At 44.2% G+C, this 8170-nt stretch overlaps 1 long non-coding RNA gene across 1 annotated transcript; it reads right to left on the bottom strand.

Annotated features, from left to right (window-relative positions):
- Positions 1-518: 518 nt before the first annotated feature.
- On the bottom strand, positions 519-6121 carry LOC120787931. Its single transcript, XR_005707116.1, has 3 exons — positions 5976-6121; positions 5760-5860; positions 519-3760 (listed from the first exon to the last, which is right to left on the bottom strand). It is a non-coding gene; the product is annotated as an uncharacterized LOC120787931 (long non-coding RNA).
- Between the last annotated feature and the right edge of the window lie 2049 nt (positions 6122-8170).

The raw sequence follows: 8170 nt of genomic DNA, 5'->3' as shown, positions 1-8170 counted from the left end.
GAAGTGATAAATTTGATTTCAGTGAAGGCAGAACAGGAAGCACATGATCTCTGCACGTACTTCGCTCTGGGCTGCTGCTGTCTTCACATTACAAACGTTACAGACTGTGGTGACTTTGGTAAAAACCCGACTGGGAAGTTTCTTCAGACAAGGGACCATTTAACAGGCGCGTCTGAAAGGTGGGAGTTTAGAAGTTAGTGATTTTAATTTTAAACTTGTCCTTCCATACACATCTCGTCATAAGTAACAACTCGTATTAACGCTGAACGGAGATAATCATTTATTGATAACTTAAATGTCTCATTACCTTTGGGACAACAGCAAAAACAAGATCAATAAATCCTGATCACGAGAGAGAAGAGTTTTCAGCCTCTGTAGACTAAGTCCTTTTTCCTTAGGTAGGCCCCGTTTTCCTGATTTCATGTTCTCTGGTTAAAACTCTACGAAACATCCACGATGCACTCGTGTCACAAAACCAACTCATTAACTGGGAAACAGACCGAAAGAAGACGCCTGTAGACTGTGTAGATGCTCCTTTGGTGGTTTATTTCAGCGCTCTGCACCTGGACTGTGATGAGTCCAGATACAGTTCGCCTCAGAAATCCCATAATACCTGCAAACAGCACCCTCTAGAGTTTAACACAACTATCAGTACAAGTTTACTGTCTTCAACATATGTGAAAATAAAATACAGAAGAAAAGAGCCGCTGTAACGGGAAGAAAAGTGTTTAAACACAGAAATGTTAGAATGAGATTTGGTCTGAATGTTTTTGTCTGAACCTCTGGTCAGTTCATTGAACATTTAACCTTGAAAACATTTTAGACAAAACATGCAGTTGTCACTCGATACACGGACAAATATGTTGAATCTGAGCAAATTAAAGGTGATGAAACAAGATTTTTAGGTCTAAGTTTTCTGTGCATCATCACTTTTAAGCAGCGACGTTCCCGTCAGTGTTTCTTCAAGCTGTAACTGAATTAACCAGAAATCACATCATAAAACCTACGTACAAAAAAAACAAAAAAAAGTATAATAACCCCGCATAAGAATAAAAGGAATGGCTCCTAGTCCCGGGATCTAAATGATTCCAAAGGTTTTTCCTGTTGTCACCAAATCCCGTGAAAAGAGTGATCTGTAACAAACTGGGAAAAGTTTGCGTTCATTTCTGAGCTACGAGAAAAAAATGACTGAAACAAACAAAATCACCCAAGTGTCACAAAAGTGTTCGTCTTAAAGCTTCATCATGCAAGACAGGAATGTGACCAACGTCGACTGAGTCCCAATATAAGTACAATCAAACAGGCCCACTACCTCCACCGTGGTCGACATGCGGCTGCCAACTGACACATTCAGAGGGATTTCTGGAAACTTCTCTCACTGAACAAGATCTGAACCGGATTTCTGCAGGTGGAATTTAAGACTTCTTCTAAATACCACCTAGATATGGGGAAGAGTCTGGCCAGACCGACAGGATTTCCCGCCCACGGGTCATTATGGCCGAGAATTATTACTTGTATCACATTTCTTAGACAACGATAATTTTGTCATCTCAACACTTTTAATTGTGTCCCCACAATTAAAAATGAGAATTTATTGAAGTTAAAGTTAATGTTAATGTTTTAGCTAAAATCCCGACCTGTCGGTTCTGAGCTGGTGGTCTTCCAGCTACTGTAGCAGCACAGTGTTTACTGCAGCTCAAGATTTAACACCGTGGTGAAGTGATGTGAAGACTTTTTTCAGGAGAACAAAATCATTGCTTTTTAAGGATCGAAGACCTGCAGATACCCCGTTCATAAAAAAACGTCGGGCAGTTGGAGTGAACGAAGCCTCTGAACGACCTCGTGGGCAGTTTTGTTTCTCAAGCATTTGCGTTTCTGCATTTCCTGTGAAGAAATGCCGAAGTCTGGCAGCAGCTCCAGCAGTCTGAGCTTCTGCTGGAGTCCTTCCTCCACGGATCCGGATCGGAGGGAAGGACAAAGTGTAGCTTGTGCCGGGGGCCCTTACAGCTTTAATGTGCTTTTCGTGCCGCGTGTTCCCAAACGAAGTTGCGGTTAAATGACCACTAGCTGACTGCCACACAGGGACCCTGGGGGCTTCGGGGCAGGTGTCCACTCTGCCCATGGGGAGGAGGGCAAAAGTAACTTAGAAAAACAGAATTCCCACCGAGACCTTTCACCTTTCAAAGCCACAGACGTTTTCCACTTTATTATAGAGGAGGGTAACATGATGCCTAAATAATGTCCAATCACCATGGGAACAATACAAAGCTCCTTTACTATGCTGCCAAAAAGGAGGGACAGGCTGAAATGACGCCAACCGGTTCCAGACCAGGTAGCAATGCCCCTCTGGAAACCTTTTCACCCGCTCGCTCATGTTCACGGCTGAGTTTTCTACGTCTGAGGGAATTTAACTCCTGCTAATGCGACACGTTGAAGTCCTTTACAGCTGCACGTCTGTTCACACACAAACGCCACGCGTGCTTCTTTCTAAACCAGCAACCGGTGGCAAACATCGGCGTGGCCTGAGAGGCTCTCAGTGCCAAGATATCTGCTCCTCAGGAAACAGACGCTCTCTAATGTCTTTACAGGAACCTCGGGAGTTGGTCGGAGAAACTGAGTAGCAACAAATTCTCAAACGTTTGCCAAACTGCGCTGACATCTGGGGAAAATGCAGCTGGAAATGGGCGAGGATGGTTTCAGGTGGACGAGGCCCAGGAACAGACAGAGTCGCCTGTTCTCTCAGCACAGAGCGAATCTCAGAACAACCAGCCGTTAAACCCAAAACTTCACTGTTCACTTCTGAGCAGAAACAGAAATCCCCACCGAACCAACCAACAGATGTGGACGTGGAGCGTGTTTATTACGCCTGGCAACAAAGACTGATCGCAGAGCACCGGCAGAAGACAGCGTTTCTTCTGGTCACAGTTTCTGCTCTAATCCTTTACTTCGCTGTGTGGGTGAATAATGATCTGCAAAGGTCACAGGACTGTAAAATCGGGATCTTAACTTTAATCTCTTAACAATTTTCAAGTAAATGATTGATCCAACTCAGAACAGAAAACGTGTCAAAAAGATGCTGATCTTTTCTTCTGCTCGTACAAAGTGACGCACACTTTGAGGCCGGGCCGTCGTCCAGCCGCGGCTCCAAACATTCATGAAGGTCCTGATCACACTTTACAGCAAGAAATTAGGGGATTTCGTTTAATTCAAAAATGCCACAGACGCATTCGGGATAAATTTACAACCTTACATTCACCGCGTGACTTTTTTCTGTTTGGAGACTTTTTAACCCTAATTTGAACCCAGATTGTGAAAAACATGAATCTCAGCCGTCTTATTATGGAGTGAACAGCAGAACACATGATTTAAATTCAGGTCAAATTTTAAGAAGAAAACACTGTTTAACTGTTTAATTCCTCTAAAACAGCAAAGTGGGGAAAAAAAAAAAAGGCTCAAATCAAAGTGAAAAGGAAACAAAAAAACAAAACAACTCTTCAGTACGAAAGACAAAAAATTAAGAAACTCCAACAGTGACAGAGGCTGAAGAGTTTAACAGCTGACGACGGTCTAATTAACCAATCACAGCCCGTCGGCGTCAGCTGACCCAAAGGAAGTGACATCATATCGCTGAGCAGGACGGCAAGGTGGATACAGAAGCTGCAGACCGTGTGTTGAGGACGGCGAAGTTGAGGAAGATGAAGATGACAGAAGCCGGAAACGGTCTCTCCCCTTCTCAGTCTGATTTCTTATCGCTGCTCGCCTGCAGGCAGAGAACAGGGCAATGAAAACAAACTGCCTGCAGGCAGAGAACAGGGCAGGACAAGAAGATGTTGCATTGTTTTCCAAGACCAAACAAACAAAAATAAATTCATTCATTAATGAAAAATTTAAAAAAGCAGCACCTGAAAAATAAACTGAGCTGGTGAAAGTCCTGAGCTGAAAGACGCTCAGTCTCCCGCCACAGAAAGAAAGACGACAGAAACCAGAAAATATTTGTGTTTGAGAAGCGGAAACATTTTCTTAAAAAACGATTAATCGATGATCAAAATGGCTGCCACTCGATTGTTGATTCATTTCCAAATCCTTGCAGCTCTATGAGAAATAAAAGATTTGACAGGTTCTCAAGTCAGTGAACCGGATCCAAAACTGAAGCAGGAATCAGATCCAAATCATGTGTACGTACACACCTTTACAGGCAAGTGTGCGTTTTACTTATAAAACGTATCGCGTCTTCGCTCCCGTCCTTCATGGTCACACAGGATGAAGTACGTTCACGTCTTTGTGCTGATTTTCAGCAACATCCCGTTCACACCCAGCACAACCCAGACTGGACCCCATCAGAACCGCATGTCCGACAGCTCCAGAACCCCCAACCCCCATGTTTCTGAAGCAGACACCCCACTCAGTGATTGGTCAGCTATGTGTAGGTTAGACAGTGGGCCGGGTTTGAATTTCTTCACACAACTATTTCTGTCTCTCACCGTCTTCAGGAGAGACGGTCTGAAAATGGGAGACGTTCGTCCGAACACCCTGCGCTTGTATAAGGCAGATGAAGCCACGCAGTTAAATCAAATGGCCCGTAACATTCTCAGAGTGTACTGTTAAAAACAACGCACACAAATAGTTTTCTGTTATCATTATTTATACGTATGTTTCAGTTCAGCCCGGTGTAATTCAGGTTTTACTTTCTCACCTCTTCACGCCTGCTGTAACTTCTCAGACTGACTCAAAGCTAAATCAGTCGGCACAGTCATCTAATCCCAGTCACCTGCTCGTGGTTACTGCAGCGTGTCTAGTGCACGACGCTCCACCGTTGAGCAGTCGAGCGTGGCCGGACAGATGTGGCGCGTCAAGCGTTTTCGTGGGAGTCTTTTAGCTCAAGCGGTTTGGTTTCTGTTAGAAGTTGTGGCGCCAGGAGATGAAGGCCGAGGTTTGAGATCTTCCGACCTCCCGAGAGGGAAATCGGATCGGGATCTGCTCATTTACAACAGAGTCGAGGCAGATGAGGCGACTAGGAGATTCCCTCCTCCGGACTTCTCTTGGGACCGCCGCATGGATGAATCTTGTCTGTTGTCTCAGGTGCAGCGCAACGGTCTGAGCCGGATCAGCAGCCTCAGACAAATCTCCACAAAGACCCTGCCGCTCTGCACTGACCCCAACCTGTGACCATAAGCTACAGCAAACGGGCTTCTTCATCCCAGTGTCTATTTATTAAGACGAGTTACAGGCTTAGACAGAATGTAACACGGTCCCGGGTCACTACTGACCCCAGGTATGGATTTAAGGGTTAACTGCTCCAGGGCAGCAGTCACAATGAGGAAAGGCCCGGATTCATCCCGGGATCAAACCGGTCACCGGTCTGCTTTTTTGAGCAGAAGACATTTTGACCTCGGTCGGCAAACAGCCACACGATCAAACCGACGGCACTTCAGTGAGCCGACCAGATTTGCAAAGCGAGGGGAGCATTTACCCAGACGTCTCCTTACTGATCAAACCACACTCTAGTTTTATGTCACGACTGTCAGTTTGTTGTCGGAGGGACACTGACGCTGGGATGTTTTGGCCGTTAATTTAACAACCAGCTGCAGCACATCTGTTCCCTAACTAACTGGCTGCCAGTGTGGAGCGTTCAGAGCAGCAGAATCGTTCCCTGTTCTGGGTAGAACTCTGCCAGTGTCTGGTGCGAGACGGTTACAACAGGTGTTTTACCAACACACAGATGCCTCCAGCAGATACAGGTGTGTGTGTGTGTGTTTTACCAGCAGCTTGCTGTGCTCTTCCAGCAGTCTGTCGTACTCCACCGTCAGGTTCTCAGCCTGTTTCTTCATTGCCTGAACGTCGCTGTCTGACTTCTGCAGAGCTGAAAGCACAATCGACACCGTGGGTCAGCGACGTCAGGTTTCACCTTCTCACCTGCAGCTGCAGCTACACGCCCACATCCCACATCCCCCTCACTTTTGTCTCGTCCTCCTTACCTTTCTTGGTGGTGTCCAGCTCCTCCTTCAGGGTCTTCATCTCATCTTTGAGACTCTTGTTCTCCTCCTGCAGTCCTGCTCCCTTCTTCCCAGCCTCCGGCACCTCGATGCCGGCTTCAAGCAGTTTCTATCCAGAAAGAAAAAAAGAAGAGAATGAGTTAAACACGTCTCAGTGTCTCAAACCCTTCGAAGTTATGATGTTTGGCTAAACTTTGTTCAAATTCACAGAACTTCATCTTAATTTTTATCTCAAAGTTTCCAAAGATGCCAAATCTGTCAGGCAGAACTTTGGGAGAAATTTGTGTAAAATTATGCAGCAGACAGAAAATCTGCATCTGATGGAACATCACAGAGCTTCAATGAAGAGCTGCACCAATATGATATACAACATGTATGATACAGGGTGGAATAAAATGGCCATTTCTATGCCTTTATTGGAAAGCAACAGTAGAGAGTTGACAGGAAATGAGGGGAGAAAAAGATCGGAAAGAGGGTCCGACAAATGTAAGGCAAGTTTATTTGTACAGCCCATTTCATATGCAAGGGTGAAAGTGTTTTACATAATGCAAATGCAAAAAAACAAAAACAAACAAACGAGGCTCTACCTCATGAGGTACAGCCGCCCAAGACGTCGGTGAGAACCACTGTAGCCTGAAGACTGTCAAAGATTTTCAGGATCTGCTACAAGGTCTTTCCTGGATCAGCTCATCCTGACTAGACCCTGACTACTACTTCTGTCTGTATGATGTGTTCAGTGTGTTACTACAACCAAAGTGCAACACGATTCAGGTGTTTTCTATTTACTGCCTTTTTTTTGTTAAGTTAGTTGATAAAAACTATTCATGACATGGCCGCGGTATGTGTACTACACTCGTAAGTTACAAGAAAAGCGACACAGACAAAAGAAAAGCAGAAAGTGACACAAATGAAACCCTCTGTTTCAGACCCTTCCCCTGTCTGAAGTTGATCACAGAAGTTCAACGTCTCAACTCCTGAGAGGCTGCTGAAGTTGGTTTCCGGTTGGTGAATCTGCCCCTTCAGAGACCAACAGGTGTTCATACCAAACGCCTCCTCACCTGACCTCAGAGCGACGCACCAGCTGCTCCGAGTGAGTGAGTGAGTGAGAATTTTATACTGTAGCAGGAAAAATCCTGCTTTCTGATTGGCTGGCAGGTGACTGTTGAACTCGTACACGGACACCCCAGACACTTTTGTTCAGCAGCTGTAACTAATGTTTGAAATCAGTGTCTGTGATAACTCTCACACAAAGTCACTGTGATGTTTCTTCTGTTTTTCCATGTGTGTGGCTATTTAAGTAAAGTGAGAGTAAATTTTCTGTGTCTTCATGTTGGAACTTCCAGTGTTTACCCTGGTTTCTGGAAGGAAACTCTTTTGTTTTTGCCAAAACAGTTTCCTTCTCCTTGTGTTATTGCTCACTTATGATCATGAACGTGTGTGTGTGTGTGTGTGTGTGTGTGTGTGTGTGTTGGCAGCTCTGTGGGTGAAGGAGGAATGTTTGGTATTTACACCTGTTTATGTCAATGTAACTACGACTAGAGAGGTAGAAACACGTGTTTCATACCAAGTCTACTATTTATGCCAACGATGCAATTACAAATGTAAATGAAAAATCTTTAAAAAAAAAAGTCAAATAGATTCGGTTTGGTTTGACTGAGAACAGTCAGGAAAAAAAAAAAAAAAAAAACCTAGCTAAATTTATGTCTTGCTCTCAGGGTATCGCTGACTAAATTTGAAGTGGTTCTTTTGTAAAGTCTGCTGATTTTATTTTATTGTGTATAGGAGCTTAACTCTTTGTTGTAAGTATCAAACTGTGAGAATTGCAACAACAGATCTTGATGTGTTTCTTCTAAAATCCAAAACGATATCACGTTTCTAACGGCGACTACAGTGAAAGGGTTTGTAGCAGAAAGTAACTCCAGGTTTGGGATTCCCCTGGAAAGTTGAAGTTTTGAAGGTTGGAGTAGAAGGACGTGTGCATCTGAAGACAGTTCTAGATCATTTTAGGGCAGTTATGAATAAAATTCTGCTTTTGTCAAATCATCGGCTTTCAAATCAAGTTAACTCACTCATCCACATTCTGAACTGTTAAGTGTTAATTTCGTGATGATAATTCGTTGTGAAGTCTGATGTAAGACTAAAACTAAAAAAGGGAACCTAAACCAGAACTATAACGT

This window comes from Xiphias gladius, unplaced genomic scaffold (genome assembly GCF_016859285.1).
Source record: "Xiphias gladius isolate SHS-SW01 ecotype Sanya breed wild unplaced genomic scaffold, ASM1685928v1 HiC_scaffold_85, whole genome shotgun sequence".
NCBI classification, from domain to species: Eukaryota; Metazoa; Chordata; class Actinopteri; order Istiophoriformes; family Xiphiidae; genus Xiphias; species Xiphias gladius.
This window is presented reverse-complemented; position numbering and strand designations above follow the sequence as displayed.